The 17,501-nt window shown below is 55.5% G+C and overlaps 7 non-coding genes across 7 annotated transcripts; all 7 read right to left on the reverse strand.

Moving 5' to 3' along the window:
- Positions 1-437: 437 nt before the first annotated feature.
- LOC132596926 (small nucleolar RNA SNORD116) lies at positions 438-529 on the reverse strand. The gene has a single exon (XR_009563247.1). It is a non-coding gene; the product is annotated as a small nucleolar RNA SNORD116 (small nucleolar RNA).
- A 2,467-nt stretch (positions 530-2,996) lies between these two features.
- On the reverse strand, positions 2,997-3,088 carry LOC132596909 (small nucleolar RNA SNORD116). The gene has a single exon (XR_009563230.1). It is a non-coding gene; the product is annotated as a small nucleolar RNA SNORD116 (small nucleolar RNA).
- Positions 3,089-5,497: 2,409 nt separating this feature from the next.
- LOC132596927 (small nucleolar RNA SNORD116) lies at positions 5,498-5,589 on the reverse strand. The gene has a single exon (XR_009563248.1). It is a non-coding gene; the product is annotated as a small nucleolar RNA SNORD116 (small nucleolar RNA).
- A 2,467-nt stretch (positions 5,590-8,056) lies between these two features.
- LOC132596910 (small nucleolar RNA SNORD116) lies at positions 8,057-8,148 on the reverse strand. Its single transcript, XR_009563231.1, has one exon. It is a non-coding gene; the product is annotated as a small nucleolar RNA SNORD116 (small nucleolar RNA).
- A 2,405-nt stretch (positions 8,149-10,553) lies between these two features.
- LOC132596928 (small nucleolar RNA SNORD116) lies at positions 10,554-10,645 on the reverse strand. Its single transcript, XR_009563249.1, has one exon. It is a non-coding gene; the product is annotated as a small nucleolar RNA SNORD116 (small nucleolar RNA).
- Positions 10,646-13,112: 2,467 nt separating this feature from the next.
- Positions 13,113-13,204, reverse strand: LOC132596911 (small nucleolar RNA SNORD116). Its single transcript, XR_009563232.1, has one exon. It is a non-coding gene; the product is annotated as a small nucleolar RNA SNORD116 (small nucleolar RNA).
- Positions 13,205-15,613: 2,409 nt separating this feature from the next.
- Positions 15,614-15,705, reverse strand: LOC132596929 (small nucleolar RNA SNORD116). The gene has a single exon (XR_009563250.1). It is a non-coding gene; the product is annotated as a small nucleolar RNA SNORD116 (small nucleolar RNA).
- Positions 15,706-17,501: the final 1,796 nt, after the last annotated feature.

A 17,501-nucleotide genomic window follows, 5' to 3' on the forward strand; every position in this document is an offset into this window, starting at 1 on the left:
TATCAGGAGAAACCTAAACTGCATCTGGTCTCCCAAGCAGAACATGGCAAAGAAGCCTGCCCTAGGCCAGGAATCCTGCTCTGACCCTGAGCCTACAGACTTCCGTTTCTTTGCGGGCACAAGGCAACGAGTAGCTGGTGGCGGAGGCCTGTAGAACTCAAGGGCAGGCGACCGGACCACCAAGGGCTCACGCTTCCTCTCCTACCCGAATGCTGAACCGTGGCAGGGGACAGCAGTCCCGGCTAGACCAAGGAACCCACAGACGGCACGCTCTCCCTAACCTTCCCTCCTGGATTGGCATCCCAGGCTCCTTTCCCAATGCCTCTTCTCCCCATCAGACGGCCACAAGCCTCAACTTAAACAGCGTGGCTGTGGACACCCACGGGAGCAAATGCAATGCGAACCTCTCCCTACTTTCCTTTTGGGAGCCACGTGTTGGACCTCAGTTCCAAGGAGGAGACGGCAGGGATTTCTCACTCATTTTGTTCAGATTTCCAAGGAATGCGTTTGTGGAAGTCATCGTCGAGCCAAGCACATGCTCAAACGCTGGACATGCAAACTTGCAGATTCCACCACGGTACGGACAGCGAGCTGAATCACGTCAGCATACGGAAGTGAACAAAGCAAAGCCATTGGGGAAGGAAATGCAGCCAGTTCTCAGGGCATCGAAGCTCGGGTTCCCATGGAAAAGGCCACAAGGTGAGGGTGTAGCCCCGTTGCACATGTTCCCTTGGTCAAACCTCTAGGTTTCAGGAAAGAGGTGCTACTTACCGCAACAAGGGTTAAACCAGGATCCTCATGGAATGCGGGCCAACACCCCTGTGAGACTCCTCCTCCTCACTTCACCGGGTGTCAGGGATTATACAGATGGTCCCAGGTTGATCTGCTGCTGGAATTCCTTTCCTGGCATTCCACCTGGCTCGGGGTGAGAGAACACATGCGTTCTTTAGGAGGGTGCACGGGTGCACCGAGCGAAAGGGCGATGTCCCTCAGTGATGCGTGCTCTGTCTCCCCTCGACATTTAATTTGCTGCAGATCTTGCCTGTGGGTCCGCAGGGAAACGTGAAAGCAACATAGAGCTGACGCCTTCAGAGGGTGCGGCCATCAGGACATAGAGCACCGCTGTCCAAAATCCCCCTGGTCTCGGGCACTGCAATTCCACTCCTGAGTGCTCTCCCATCCACCACAGCAGAAGGATGTCTTCCTAAACCCCTGAGACACCCTCTGGGCAACTGTGGCCCCTCAGACTAAGAGCCGGTGCCATCTAGGGGAACACGCCCGCCCTTGGCACATATTCTTCCACACAAGTGCCACGCTCTTACGGGGAAGAGATCTTCCACAAGGGAAGGGGCCTTGGCCGAATATGACGGCCTTCATCAAAAGCAGCTCGAAGGGAACCGTGACAAAGGGCACGTGAGGAACAGCTGGACTGATCAAGGGAGACTCACCAGTAGGCACACTTCCTGAGCTGCTGCCAAGACAGGTGACCTACCCTTGGTTCACACACAGAGGTAATGACATGGGAAACATTCTGAAGCCCAACGTGGTGGGGAAACCCTTGCAACCAAATGGCATGGGAGCCATTCCAATGCCCATTGTGGCGGAGAACACCATTGCACCAATGGGGTCAACTGCAGTGGTACCTGGCACATTCACACTCCGGGCCCGTCAGTGACGTGACCTCGGAGAAACAGTGAGGCCCAGGTCTTCTAGAAGCAATGTGTGACCCACAGCCATGCAATTAAGAGAACCCAGCCAACAGCCTAGACACTTGAACCGCTATGACTCGTCTGGCCTGTGGCCAGGCACACCGGATACCACAGTCTGGATGCACCAGCGCGTGGCAGTAAAAATGACCCCCGCACCACACACCCTCACCCGCCTTTCAATCTATAGCCTTTCCTTGGCAGCCGACTCCCTTTTTTCCGCATGGTTGTGCCCAGTGACCTCCGGGAAGAGCTGCAAACCTCAGGGAACGCTATGTGGGCCAGGTTTAGTAAAGATGTTGGGCTGGACTCAGGAACACCCTCACGCCTTCAACACAGGGGGAACATGGACAGACAGGGACAAAACACCCCACGACCTCCAAATCAGCCCCCATGAGAAGACACCATACTGTGCCACAAAGGCAACCATTCACTAGCATAGGGACCCGCCATGAAGTAAATCGACCAAGGAGGGGAAAAAGGCGGGACAGTCCACAGAAGTTCTCCCGTGTTCCCTCTCTACACGTGCCTCCAAATGCTCCTGAGGGGATATCAAAAGTGTTCCTGGAAGCCTATGGCCTCTGTCAATCTGTCCACCTACAAGTAAACATGTGGGCTTAGCCAGCCATTTCATGTGTCTTTATAGGTAGCCTTGCCCTTCCCTCTCCACCGGGATCCCAACGTGTCATGGAAAGATGCCAGAGCCACCCCTCACCAAAGAAGCTTGCTGTGACTTATCTTGACTAAGGCATTTTCTAGCCTGTTCACACAGCACACACAAGCCGGAAACAACCCGAGGAGGAGCCATCAGCTTGGCCAACCGCCCGGGGACAATGGCCCATTGGATTTCTCCCCTCATCATGAGAAACCTAAACTGCATCTGGTCTCCCAAGCAGAACATGACAAAGAGCCAGCCCTAGGCCAGGAATCCTGCTCTGACCCTGAGCATAGACTTCTCTTTCCGTGAGGGCACAAGGCAACGAGTAGCCGGTGGCGGCGGCCTGTAGAACTCAAATGCAGTCGATAGGACCACCAATGGTTCACGCTTCCTTTCCTAGCCGCATGCTCGTCCGAGGCAGGGGACAGAAGTCCTGGCTCGACCAAGGAACCCAGAGACGGCACGCTGTCCCTAGCCTTCCCACCTGGATTGGCATCCCAGGCTCCTTTCCCAATGGCTCTTCTCCCCACGAGACGGCCACAACCCTCCACTTGAACAACGTGGCTGTACACACACACGGCAGCAAACGCAACCTCAACCTCTCCCTACTTTCCTTTTGGGAGCCACGTGCTGGACCTCAGTTCCGATGAGGAGACGGTAGGGTTTTCTCACTCATTTTGTTCAGATTTCCAAGGAATGCATTTGTGGGGGTCATCATCGATCCAAGCACATGCTCAAACGCCGGACATGCAAAGTTGCAGATTCCACCAAGGGACGGCCAGTGAGCTGAATCATGTCAGCATACAGAAGCGGCCAGATCTGAGCCATGGGGCAGGAAGTGCAGCCAGTTCTCAGGTCATCGAAGCTCATGTTCCCCAGGAAAAAGACAGAAGATGAGGCTGTAGCACCGGTTTTCAGCTCCCGTGGCCAAACCTCTAGGTTTTAGCAAAGAAGTGCCACTTACCGCAACAAGGTTTAAACCAGGATCCTCATGGAATGTGCGCCAACACCCCTGCGAGACTCCTCCTCCTCCCTTCACCAGGTATTATGGATTATACGGATGGCCCCAGGCTGCTCTGCTGCTGGGATTCCGTCCCTGGCAGTCCACCTGGCTCGGGCTGAGAGAACACACGCGTGCTTGAGGATGGTGCACGGGCGCACCGAGGGAAAGGGCGATACCATCTAGTGATGCGTGCTCTATATCCCCTCAACATTTCATTTGCTGCCCATCGTGCCTGGGTGTCCGCACGTAAATGTGAAAGCAATGTGGCGTAGACGCCTTCACAGCGTGCCGCCATCAGGACAAAGAGCCCCGCTGTCCAACAACACCCTGGCCTCGGGCCCTGCAATTCCTCTCCTGAGCACTCTCCCCTCCATCACAGCTAAAGGATGTCTTCCGGAAACCCTGAGACACGCTCAGGGCAACTGTGCCTCCTCAGACTAAGAGCCGGTGACCTTTGGGGAACACACCAACTCTAAGCACACATGGCTCCACACAGTGGACGCGCCCGGAAGATCAAGAGATCTTCCACAAGGGAAGGGCACACGGCCGAATATGACGGCCTCCACCAAAAGCGGCTCATAGGGACCCACGACAAAGGGCACGTGAGGAACACCTGGACTAATCAAGGCAGACTCACCAGCAGGCATACTTCCTGGCCTGCTGTTAGGACAGACGACCTACCCTTGTCGTACACACAAAGGTAATGGCATGGGAACCATTACGATGCCCAACGTGGCGGGGCAAACTGTTGCAGCAATTGGGTCTCTTGCAGTGCTGCCTGGCACTTTCGCACTCTGGGTCCGTCAGTGACGTGACCTCGGTGAAACCGTGAGGCCCAGGTCCTCTAGAAGCAACGTGTTACCTACAGCCGCGCAACAAGAGAACCCGGCCAACAGCCTAGACACCTGAACCGGTATGACTTCTCTGGACTGTGGCCAGGCACGCCGTACACCACAGTCTCAAAGCACCAGCGGGTGGCAGGAGAAAAGATCCCCGCACCACACATCCTCTCGGGCCCGGAAACCTGTAGCCTTTCCTTGGCAGCCGACTCCCTTTCCGCGTGGTTTTGCCCAAAGACCTCCGGGAAGGTCTGCAATCCTCAGGGACTGCTAGGTGGGCTGGGTGTAGTACCGATGCAGGGCTGTACTGAGGAACACCTTCACATCTTCAACACAGGGAGGACGTGGACAGACAGGGACAAAACACCCCACGGCCTCCAAATCAGCCCCCATGAGAAGACACCATACTGTGCCACGAAGGCAACCATTCCCTGGCACAGGGACCCGCCATGAAGTAAACTGACCAAGGAGGGGAAACAAGCGAGACACGCCACAGATGTGCTCCCGTGTTCCCTCTCTACACTTGCCTCCAAATGTCCCTGAGGGAATACCAAAAGTGTTCCCGGAAGCCTATGACCACCATCGATCTATCCACCCACCAGTAAACCTGTGGGATTAGCCAGCCATCTCTCGTGTCTGCTTCATTCGCCTTGCCCTCCTCTCTCCACCGGGATCCCAACGTGTCAGGGAAAGATGCCAGAGCCACCCCTCACCAAAGAAGCTTGCTGTGACTTATCTTCACTAAGGCATTTTCTAGCCCTTTCACACAGCACACACAAGCCAGACACAACCCGAGGAGGAGCCCTTAGCTTGGCCAACCTCCCGGTGACAATGGCCCATTGGATTTCTCCCCTTATCAGGAGAAACCTAAACTGCATCTGGTCTCCCAAGCAGAACATGGCAAAGAAGCCTGCCCTAGGCCAGGAATCCTGCTCTGACCCTGAGCCTACAGACTTCCGTTTCTTTGCGGGCACAAGGCAACGAGTAGCCGGTGGCGGAGGCCTGTAGAACTCAAGGGCAGGCGACCGGACCACCAAGGGCTCACGCTTCCTCTCCTACCCGAATGCTGAACCGTGGCAGGGGACAGCAGTCCCGGCTAGACCAAGGAACCCACAGACGGCACGCTCTCCCTAGCCTTCCCTCCTGGATTGGCATCCCAGGCTCCTTTCCCAATGCCTCTTCTCCCCATCAGACGGCCACAAGCCTCAACTTAAACAGCGTGGCTGTGGACACCCACGGGAGCAAATGCAACGCGAACCTCTCCCTACTTTCCTTTTGGGAGCCACGTGTTGGACCTCAGTTCCAAGGAGGAGACGGCAGGGATTTCTCACTCATTTTGTTCAGATTTCCAAGGAATGCGTTTGTGGAAGTCATCGTCGAGCCAAGCACATGCTCAAACGCTGGACATGCAAACTTGCAGATTCCACCACGGTACGGACAGCGAGCTGAATCACGTCAGCATACGGAAGTGAACAAAGCAAAGCCATTGGGGAAGGAAATGCAGCCAGTTCTCAGGGCATCGAAGCTCGGGTTCCCATGGAAAAGGCCACAAGGTGAGGGTGTAGCCCCGTTGCACATGTTCCCTTGGTCAAACCTCTAGGTTTCAGGAAAGAGGTGCTACTTACCGCAACAAGGGTTAAACCAGGATCCTCATGGAATGCGGGCCAACACCCCTGTGAGACTCCTCCTCCTCACTTCACCGGGTGTCAGGGATTATACAGATGGTCCCAGGTGGATCTGCTGCTGGAATTCCTTTCCTGGCATTCCACCTGGCTCGGGGTGAGAGAACACATGCGTTCTTTAGGAGGGTGCACGGGTGCACCGAGCGAAAGGGCGATGTCCCTCAGTGATGCGTGCTCTGTCTCCCCTCGACATTTAATTTGCTGCAGATCTTGCCTGTGGGTCCGCAGGGAAACGTGAAAGCAACATAGAGCTGACGCCTTCAGAGGGTGCGGCCATCAGGACATAGAGCACCGCTGTCCAAAATCCCCCTGGTCTCGGGCACTGCAATTCCACTCCTGAGTGCTCTCCCATCCACCACAGCAGAAGGATGTCTTCCTAAACCCCTGAGACACCCTCTGGGCAACTGTGGCCCCTCAGACTAAGAGCCGGTGCCATCTAGGGGAACACGCCCGCCCTTGGCACATATTCTTCCACACAAGTGCCACGCTCTTACGGGGAAGAGATCTTCCACAAGGGAAGGGGCCTTGGCCGAATATGACGGCCTTCATCAAAAGCAGCTCGAAGGGAACCGTGACAAAGGGCACGTGAGGAACAGCTGGACTGATCAAGGGAGACTCACCAGTAGGCACACTTCCTGAGCTGCTGCCAAGACAGGTGACCTACCCTTGGTTCACACACAGAGGTAATGACATGGGAAACATTCTGAAGCCCAACGTGGTGGGGAAACCCTTGCAACCAAATGGCATGGGAGCCATTCCAATGCCCATTGTGGCGGAGAACACCATTGCACCAATGGGGTCAACTGCAGTGGTACCTGGCACATTCACACTCCGGGCCCGTCAGTGACGTGACCTCGGAGAAACAGTGAGGCCCAGGTCTTCTAGAAGCAATGTGTGACCCACAGCCATGCAATTAAGAGAACCCAGCCAACAGCCTAGACACTTGAACCGCTATGACTCGTCTGGCCTGTGGCCAGGCACACCGGATACCACAGTCTGGATGCACCAGCGCGTGGCAGTAAAAATGACCCCCGCACCACACACCCTCACCCGCCTTTCAATCTATAGCCTTTCCTTGGCAGCCGACTCCCTTTTTTCCGCATGGTTGTGCCCAGTGACCTCCGGGAAGAGCTGCAAACCTCAGGGAACGCTATGTGGGCCAGGTTTAGTAAAGATGTTGGGCTGGACTCAGGAACACCCTCACGCCTTCAACACAGGGGGAACGTGGACAGACAGGGACGAAACACCCCACGACCTCCAAATCAGCCCCCATGAGAAGACACCATACTGTGCCACAAAGGCAACCATTCACTAGCATAGGGACCCGCCATGAAGTAAATCGACCAAGGAGGGGAAAAAGGCGGGACAGTCCACAGAAGTTCTCCCGTGTTCCCTCTCTACACGTGCCTCCAAATGCTCCTGAGGGGATATCAAAAGTGTTCCTGGAAGCCTATGGCCTCCGTCAATCTGTCCACCCACAAGTAGACATGTGGGCTTAGCCAGCCATTTCATGTGTCTTTATAGGTAGCCTTGCCCTTCCCTCTCCACCGGGATCCCAACGTGTCATGGAAAGATGCCAGAGCCACCCCTCACCAAAGAAGCTTGCTGTGACTTATCTTGACTAAGGCATTTTCTAGCCTGTTCACACAGCACACACAAGCCGGAAACAACCCGAGGAGGAGCCATCAGCTTGGCCAACCGCCCGGGGACAATGGCCCATTGGATTTCTCCCCTCATCATGAGAAACCTAAACTGCATCTGGTCTCCCAAGCAGAACATGACAAAGAGCCAGCCCTAGGCCAGGAATCCTGCTCTGACCCTGAGCATAGACTTCTCTTTCCGTGAGGGCACAAGGCAACGAGTAGCCGGTGGCGGCGGCCTGTAGAACTCAAATGCAGTCGATAGGACCACCAATGGTTCACGCTTCCTTTCCTAGCCGCATGCTCGTCCGAGGCAGGGGACAGAAGTCCTGGCTCGACCAAGGAACCCAGAGACGGCACGCTGTCCCTAGCCTTCCCACCTGGATTGGCATCCCAGGCTCCTTTCCCAGTGGCTCTTCTCCCCACGAGACGGCCACAACCCTCCACTTGAACAACGTGGCTGTACACACACACGGCAGCAAACGCAACCTCAACCTCTCCCTACTTTCCTTTTGGGAGCCACGTGCTGGACCTCAGTTCCGATGAGGAGACGGTAGGGTTTTCTCACTCATTTTGTTCAGATTTCCAAGGAATGCATTTGTGGGGGTCATCATCGATCCAAGCACATGCTCAAACGCCGGACATGCAAAGTTGCAGATTCCACCAAGGGACGGCCAGTGAGCTGAATCATGTCAGCATACAGAAGCGGCCAGATCTGAGCCATGGGGCAGGAAATGCAGCCAGTTCTCAGGTCATCGAAGCTCATGTTCCCCAGGAAAAAGACAGAAGATGAGGCTGTAGCACCGGTTTTCAGTTCCCGTGGCCAAACCTCTAGGTTTTAGCAAAGAAGTGCCACTTACCGCAACAAGGTTTAAACCAGGATCCTCATGGAATGTGCGCCAACACCCCTGCGAGACTCCTCCTCCTCCCTTCACCAGGTATTATGGATTATACGGATGGCCCCAGGCTGCTCTGCTGCTGGGATTCCGTCCCTGGCAGTCCACCTGGCTCGGGCTGAGAGAACACACGCGTGCTTGAGGATGGTGCACGGGCGCACCGAGGGAAAGGGCGATACCATCTAGTGATGCGTGCTCTATATCCCCTCAACATTTCATTTGCTGCCCATCGTGCCTGGGTGTCCGCATGTAAATGTGAAAGCAATGTGGCGTAGACGCCTTCACAGCGTGCCGCCATCAGGAAAAAGAGCCCCGCTGTCCAACAACACCCTGGCCTCGGGCCCTGCAATTCCTCTCCTGAGCACTCTCCCCTCCATCACAGCTAAAGGATGTCTTCCGGAAACCCTGAGACACGCTCAGGGCAACTGTGCCTCCTCAGACTAAGAGCCAGTGACTTTTGGGGAACACACCAACTCTAAGCACACATGGCTCCACACAGTGGACGTGCCCGGAAGATCAAGAGATCTTCCACAAGGGAAGGGCACACGGCCGAATATGACGGCCTCCACCAAAAGCGGCTCATAGGGACCCACGACAAGGGCACGTGAGGAACACCTGGACTAATCAAGGCAGACTCACCAGCAGGCATACTTCCTGGCCTGCTGTTAGGACAGACGACCTACCCTTGTACACACAAAGGTAATGGCATGGGAACCATTACGATGCCCAACGTGGCGGGGCAAACTGTTGCAGCAATTGGGTCTCTTGCAGCGCTGCCTGGCACTTTCACACTCTGGGTCCGTAAGTGACGTGACCTCGGTGAAACCGTGAGGCCCAGGTCCTCTAGAAGCAACGTGTTACCTACAGCCGCGCAACAAGAGAACCCGGCCAACAGCCTAGACACCTGAACCGGTATGACTTCTCTGGACTGTGGCCAGGCACGCCGTACACCACAGTCTCAAAGCACCAGCGGGTGGCAGGAGAAAAGATCCCCGCACCACACATCCTCTCGGGCCCGGAAACCTGTAGCCTTTCCTTGGCAGCCGACTCCCTTTCCGCGTGGTTTTGCCCAAAGACCTCCGGGAAGGTCTGCAATCCTCAAGGACTGCTAGGTGGGCTGGGTGTAGTACCGATGCAGGGCTGTACTGAGGAACACCTTCACATCTTCAACACAGGGAGAACGTGGACAGACAGGGACAAAACACCCCACGGCCTCCAAATCAGCCCCCATGAGAAGACACCATACTGTGCCACGAAGGCAACCATTCCCTGGCACAGGGACCCGCCATGAAGTAAATTGACCAAGGAGGGGAAACAAGCGAGACACGCCACAGATGTGCTCCCGTGTTCCCTCTCTACACTTGCCTCCAAATGTCCCTGAGGGAATACCAAAAGTGTTCCCGGAAGCCTATGACCACCATCGATCTATCCACCCACCAGTAAACCTGTGGGATTAGCCAGCCATCTCTCGTGTCTGCTTCATTCGCCTTGCCCTCCTCTCTCCACCGGGATCCCAACGTGTCAGGGAAAGATGCCGGAGCCACCCCTCACCAAAGAAGCTTGCTGTGACTTATCTTCACTAAGGCATTTTCTAGCCCTTTCACACAGCACACACAAGCCAGACACAACCCGAGGAGGAGCCCTTAGCTTGGCCAACCTCCCGGTGACAATGGCCCATTGGATTTCTCCCCTTATCAGGAGAAACCTAAACTGCATCTGGTCTCCCAAGCAGAACATGGCAAAGAAGCCTGCCCTAGGCCAGGAATCCTGCTCTGACCCTGAGCCTACAGACTTCCGTTTCTTTGCGGGCACAAGGCAACGAGTAGCTGGTGGCGGAGGCCTGTAGAACTCAAGGGCAGGCGACCGGACCACCAAGGGCTCACGCTTCCTCTCCTACCCGAATGCTGAACCGTGGCAGGGGACAGCAGTCCCGGCTAGACCAAGGAACCCACAGACGGCACGCTCTCCCTAACCTTCCCTCCTGGATTGGCATCCCAGGCTCCTTTCCCAATGCCTCTTCTCCCCATCAGACGGCCACAAGCCTCAACTTAAACAGCGTGGCTGTGGACACCCACGGGAGCAAATGCAATGCGAACCTCTCCCTACTTTCCTTTTGGGAGCCACGTGTTGGACCTCAGTTCCAAGGAGGAGACGGCAGGGATTTCTCACTCATTTTGTTCAGATTTCCAAGGAATGCGTTTGTGGAAGTCATCGTCGAGCCAAGCACATGCTCAAACGCTGGACATGCAAACTTGCAGATTCCACCACGGTACGGACAGCGAGCTGAATCACGTCAGCATACGGAAGTGAACAAAGCAAAGCCATTGGGGAAGGAAATGCAGCCAGTTCTCAGGGCATCGAAGCTCGGGTTCCCATGGAAAAGGCCACAAGGTGAGGGTGTAGCCCCGTTGCACATGTTCCCTTGGTCAAACCTCTAGGTTTCAGGAAAGAGGTGCTACTTACCGCAACAAGGGTTAAACCAGGATCCTCATGGAATGCGGGCCAACACCCCTGTGAGACTCCTCCTCCTCACTTCACCGGGTGTCAGGGATTATACAGATGGTCCCAGGTTGATCTGCTGCTGGAATTCCTTTCCTGGCATTCCACCTGGCTCGGGGTGAGAGAACACATGCGTTCTTTAGGAGGGTGCACGGGTGCACCGAGCGAAAGGGCGATGTCCCTCAGTGATGCGTGCTCTGTCTCCCCTCGACATTTAATTTGCTGCAGATCTTGCCTGTGGGTCCGCAGGGAAACGTGAAAGCAACATAGAGCTGACGCCTTCAGAGGGTGCGGCCATCAGGACATAGAGCACCGCTGTCCAAAATCCCCCTGGTCTCGGGCACTGCAATTCCACTCCTGAGTGCTCTCCCATCCACCACAGCAGAAGGATGTCTTCCTAAACCCCTGAGACACCCTCTGGGCAACTGTGGCCCCTCAGACTAAGAGCCGGTGCCATCTAGGGGAACACGCCCGCCCTTGGCACATATTCTTCCACACAAGTGCCACGCTCTTACGGGGAAGAGATCTTCCACAAGGGAAGGGGCCTTGGCCGAATATGACGGCCTTCATCAAAAGCAGCTCGAAGGGAACCGTGACAAAGGGCACGTGAGGAACAGCTGGACTGATCAAGGGAGACTCACCAGTAGGCACACTTCCTGAGCTGCTGCCAAGACAGGTGACCTACCCTTGGTTCACACACAGAGGTAATGACATGGGAAACATTCTGAAGCCCAACGTGGTGGGGAAACCCTTGCAACCAAATGGCATGGGAGCCATTCCAATGCCCATTGTGGCGGAGAACACCATTGCACCAATGGGGTCAACTGCAGTGGTACCTGGCACATTCACACTCCGGGCCCGTCAGTGACGTGACCTCGGAGAAACAGTGAGGCCCAGGTCTTCTAGAAGCAATGTGTGACCCACAGCCATGCAATTAAGAGAACCCAGCCAACAGCCTAGACACTTGAACCGCTATGACTCGTCTGGCCTGTGGCCAGGCACACCGGATACCACAGTCTGGATGCACCAGCGCGTGGCAGTAAAAATGACCCCCGCACCACACACCCTCACCCGCCTTTCAATCTATAGCCTTTCCTTGGCAGCCGACTCCCTTTTTTCCGCATGGTTGTGCCCAGTGACCTCCGGGAAGAGCTGCAAACCTCAGGGAACGCTATGTGGGCCAGGTTTAGTAAAGATGTTGGGCTGGACTCAGGAACACCCTCACGCCTTCAACACAGGGGGAACATGGACAGACAGGGACAAAACACCCCACGACCTCCAAATCAGCCCCCATGAGAAGACACCATACTGTGCCACAAAGGCAACCATTCACTAGCATAGGGACCCGCCATGAAGTAAATCGACCAAGGAGGGGAAAAAGGCGGGACAGTCCACAGAAGTTCTCCCGTGTTCCCTCTCTACACGTGCCTCCAAATGCTCCTGAGGGGATATCAAAAGTGTTCCTGGAAGCCTATGGCCTCTGTCAATCTGTCCACCTACAAGTAAACATGTGGGCTTAGCCAGCCATTTCATGTGTCTTTATAGGTAGCCTTGCCCTTCCCTCTCCACCGGGATCCCAACGTGTCATGGAAAGATGCCAGAGCCACCCCTCACCAAAGAAGCTTGCTGTGACTTATCTTGACTAAGGCATTTTCTAGCCTGTTCACACAGCACACACAAGCCGGAAACAACCCGAGGAGGAGCCATCAGCTTGGCCAACCGCCCGGGGACAATGGCCCATTGGATTTCTCCCCTCATCATGAGAAACCTAAACTGCATCTGGTCTCCCAAGCAGAACATGACAAAGAGCCAGCCCTAGGCCAGGAATCCTGCTCTGACCCTGAGCATAGACTTCTCTTTCCGTGAGGGCACAAGGCAACGAGTAGCCGGTGGCGGCGGCCTGTAGAACTCAAATGCAGTCGATAGGACCACCAATGGTTCACGCTTCCTTTCCTAGCCGCATGCTCGTCCGAGGCAGGGGACAGAAGTCCTGGCTCGACCAAGGAACCCAGAGACGGCACGCTGTCCCTAGCCTTCCCACCTGGATTGGCATCCCAGGCTCCTTTCCCAATGGCTCTTCTCCCCACGAGACGGCCACAACCCTCCACTTGAACAACGTGGCTGTACACACACACGGCAGCAAACGCAACCTCAACCTCTCCCTACTTTCCTTTTGGGAGCCACGTGCTGGACCTCAGTTCCGATGAGGAGACGGTAGGGTTTTCTCACTCATTTTGTTCAGATTTCCAAGGAATGCATTTGTGGGGGTCATCATCGATCCAAGCACATGCTCAAACGCCGGACATGCAAAGTTGCAGATTCCACCAAGGGACGGCCAGTGAGCTGAATCATGTCAGCATACAGAAGCGGCCAGATCTGAGCCATGGGGCAGGAAGTGCAGCCAGTTCTCAGGTCATCGAAGCTCATGTTCCCCAGGAAAAAGACAGAAGATGAGGCTGTAGCACCGGTTTTCAGCTCCCGTGGCCAAACCTCTAGGTTTTAGCAAAGAAGTGCCACTTACCGCAACAAGGTTTAAACCAGGATCCTCATGGAATGTGCGCCAACACCCCTGCGAGACTCCTCCTCCTCCCTTCACCAGGTATTATGGATTATACGGATGGCCCCAGGCTGCTCTGCTGCTGGGATTCCGTCCCTGGCAGTCCACCTGGCTCGGGCTGAGAGAACACACGCGTGCTTGAGGATGGTGCACGGGCGCACCGAGGGAAAGGGCGATACCATCTAGTGATGCGTGCTCTATATCCCCTCAACATTTCATTTGCTGCCCATCGTGCCTGGGTGTCCGCACGTAAATGTGAAAGCAATGTGGCGTAGACGCCTTCACAGCGTGCCGCCATCAGGACAAAGAGCCCCGCTGTCCAACAACACCCTGGCCTCGGGCCCTGCAATTCCTCTCCTGAGCACTCTCCCCTCCATCACAGCTAAAGGATGTCTTCCGGAAACCCTGAGACACGCTCAGGGCAACTGTGCCTCCTCAGACTAAGAGCCGGTGACCTTTGGGGAACACACCAACTCTAAGCACACATGGCTCCACACAGTGGACGCGCCCGGAAGATCAAGAGATCTTCCACAAGGGAAGGGCACACGGCCGAATATGACGGCCTCCACCAAAAGCGGCTCATAGGGACCCACGACAAAGGGCACGTGAGGAACACCTGGACTAATCAAGGCAGACTCACCAGCAGGCATACTTCCTGGCCTGCTGTTAGGACAGACGACCTACCCTTGTCGTACACACAAAGGTAATGGCATGGGAACCATTACGATGCCCAACGTGGCGGGGCAAACTGTTGCAGCAATTGGGTCTCTTGCAGTGCTGCCTGGCACTTTCGCACTCTGGGTCCGTCAGTGACGTGACCTCGGTGAAACCGTGAGGCCCAGGTCCTCTAGAAGCAACGTGTTACCTACAGCCGCGCAACAAGAGAACCCGGCCAACAGCCTAGACACCTGAACCGGTATGACTTCTCTGGACTGTGGCCAGGCACGCCGTACACCACAGTCTCAAAGCACCAGCGGGTGGCAGGAGAAAAGATCCCCGCACCACACATCCTCTCGGGCCCGGAAACCTGTAGCCTTTCCTTGGCAGCCGACTCCCTTTCCGCGTGGTTTTGCCCAAAGACCTCCGGGAAGGTCTGCAATCCTCAGGGACTGCTAGGTGGGCTGGGTGTAGTACCGATGCAGGGCTGTACTGAGGAACACCTTCACATCTTCAACACAGGGAGGACGTGGACAGACAGGGACAAAACACCCCACGGCCTCCAAATCAGCCCCCATGAGAAGACACCATACTGTGCCACGAAGGCAACCATTCCCTGGCACAGGGACCCGCCATGAAGTAAACTGACCAAGGAGCGGAAACAAGCGAGACACGCCACAGATGTGCTCCCGTGTTCCCTCTCTACACTTGCCTCCAAATGTCCCTGAGGGAATACCAAAAGTGTTCCCGGAAGCCTATGACCACCATCGATCTATCCACCCACCAGTAAACCTGTGGGATTAGCCAGCCATCTCTCGTGTCTGCTTCATTCGCCTTGCCCTCCTCTCTCCACCGGGATCCCAACGTGTCAGGGAAAGATGCCAGAGCCACCCCTCACCAAAGAAGCTTGCTGTGACTTATCTTCACTAAGGCATTTTCTAGCCCTTTCACACAGCACACACAAGCCAGACACAACCCGAGGAGGAGCCCTTAGCTTGGCCAACCTCCCGGTGACAATGGCCCATTGGATTTCTCCCCTTATCAGGAGAAACCTAAACTGCATCTGGTCTCCCAAGCAGAACATGGCAAAGAAGCCTGCCCTAGGCCAGGAATCCTGCTCTGACCCTGAGCATACAGACTTCCGTTTCTTTGCGGGCACAAGGCAACGAGTAGCTGGTGGCGGAGGCCTGTAGAACTCAAGGGCAGGCGAACGGACCACCAGGGGCTCACGCTTCCTCTCCCACCGGAATGCTGAACCGTGGCAGGGGACAGCAGTCCTGGCTAGACCAAGGAACCCACAGACGGCACGCTCTCCCTAGCCTTCCCTCCTGGATTGGCATCCCAGGCTCCTTTCCCAATGCCTCTTCTCCCCATCAGACGGCCACAAGCCTCAACTTAAACAGCGTGGCTGTGGACACCCACGGGAGCAAATGCAACGCGAACCTCTCCCTACTTTCCTTTTGGGAGCCACGTGTTGGACCTCAGTTCCAAGGAGGAGACGGCAGGGATTTCTCACTCATTTTGTTCAGATTTCCAAGGAATGCGTTTGTGGAAGTCATCGTCGAGCCAAGCACATGCTCAAACGCTGGACATGCAAACTTGCAGATTCCACCACGGTTCGGACAGCGAGCTGAATCACGTCAGCATACGGAAGTGAACAAAGCAAAGCCATTGGGGAAGGAAATGCAGCCAGTTCTCAGGGCATCGAAGCTCGGGTTCCCATGGAAAAGGCCAGAAGGTGAGGGTGTAGCCCCGTTGCACATGTTCCCTTGGTCAAACCTCTAGGTTTCAGGAAAGAGGTGCTACTTACCGCAACAAGGGTTAAACCAGGATCCTCATGGAATGCGGGCCAACACCCCTGTGAGACTCCTCCTCCTCACTTCACCGGGTGTCAGGGATTATACAGATGGTCCCAGGTTGATCTGCTGCTGGAATTCCTTTCCTGGCATTCCACCTGGCTCGGGGTGAGAGAACACATGCGTTCTTTAGGAGGGTGCACGGGTGCACCGAGCGAAAGGGCGATGTCCCTCAGTGATGCGTGCTCTGTCTCCCCTCGACATTTAATTTGCTGCAGATCTTGCCTGTGGGTCCGCAGGGAAACGTGAAAGCAACATAGAGCTGACGCCTTCAGAGGGTGCAGCCATCAGGACATAGAGCACCGCTGTCCAAAATCCCCCTGGTCTCGGGCACTGCAATTCCACTCCTGAGTGCTCTTCCATCCACCACAGCAGAAGGATGTCTTCCTAAACCCCTGAGACACCCTCTGGGCAACTGTGGCCCCTCAGACTAAGAGCCGGTGCCATCTAGGGGAACACGCCCGCCCTTGGCACATATTCTTCCACACAAGTGCCACGCTCTTACGGGGAAGAGATCTTCCACAAGGGAAGGGGCCTTGGCCGAATATGACGGCCTTCATCAAAAGCAGCTCGAAGGGAACCGTGACAAAGGGCACGTGAGGAACAGCTGGACTGATCAAGGGAGACTCACCAGTAGGCACACTTCCTGAGCTGCTGCCAAGACAGGTGACCTACCCTTGGTTCACACACAGAGGTAATGACATGGGAAACATTCTGAAGCCCAACGTGGTGGGGAAACCCTTGCAACCAAATGGCATGGGAGCCATTCCAATGCCCATTGTGGCGGAGAACACCATTGCACCAATGGGGTCAACTGCAGTGGTACCTGGCACATTCACACTCCGGGCCCGTCAGTGACGTGACCTCGGAGAAACAGTGAGGCCCAGGTCTTCTAGAAGCAATGTGTGACCCACAGCCATGCAATTAAGAGAACCCAGCCAACAGCCTAGACACTTGAACCGCTATGACTCGTCTGGCCTGTGGCCAGGCACACCGGATACCACAGTCTGGATGCACCAGCGCGTGGCAGTAAAAATGACCCCCGCACCACACACCCTCACCCGCCTTTCAATCTATAGCCTTTCCTTGGCAGCCGACTCCCTTTTTTCCGCATGGTTGTGCCCAGTGACCTCCGGGAAGAGCTGCAAACCTCAGGGAACGCTATGTGGGCCAGGTTTAGTAAAGATGTTGGGCTGGACTCAGGAACACCCTCACACCTTCAACACAGGGGGAACGTGGACAGACAGGGACAAAACACCCCACGACCTCCAAATCAGCCCCCATGAGAAGACACCATACTGTGCCACAAAGGCAACCATTCACTAGCATAGGGACCCGCCATGAAGTAAATCGACCAAGGAGGGGAAAAAGGCGGGACAGTCCACAGAAGTTCTCCCGTGTTCCCTCTCTACACGTGCCTCCAAATGCTCCTGAGGAGATATCAAAAGTGTTCCTGGAAGCCTATGGCCTCTGTCAATCTGTCCACCCACAAGTAGACATGTGGGCTT

The sequence above is a fragment of the Globicephala melas genome, chromosome 2 (assembly GCF_963455315.2).
Source record: "Globicephala melas chromosome 2, mGloMel1.2, whole genome shotgun sequence".
In the NCBI taxonomy this organism is placed as follows: domain Eukaryota; kingdom Metazoa; phylum Chordata; class Mammalia; order Artiodactyla; family Delphinidae; genus Globicephala; species Globicephala melas.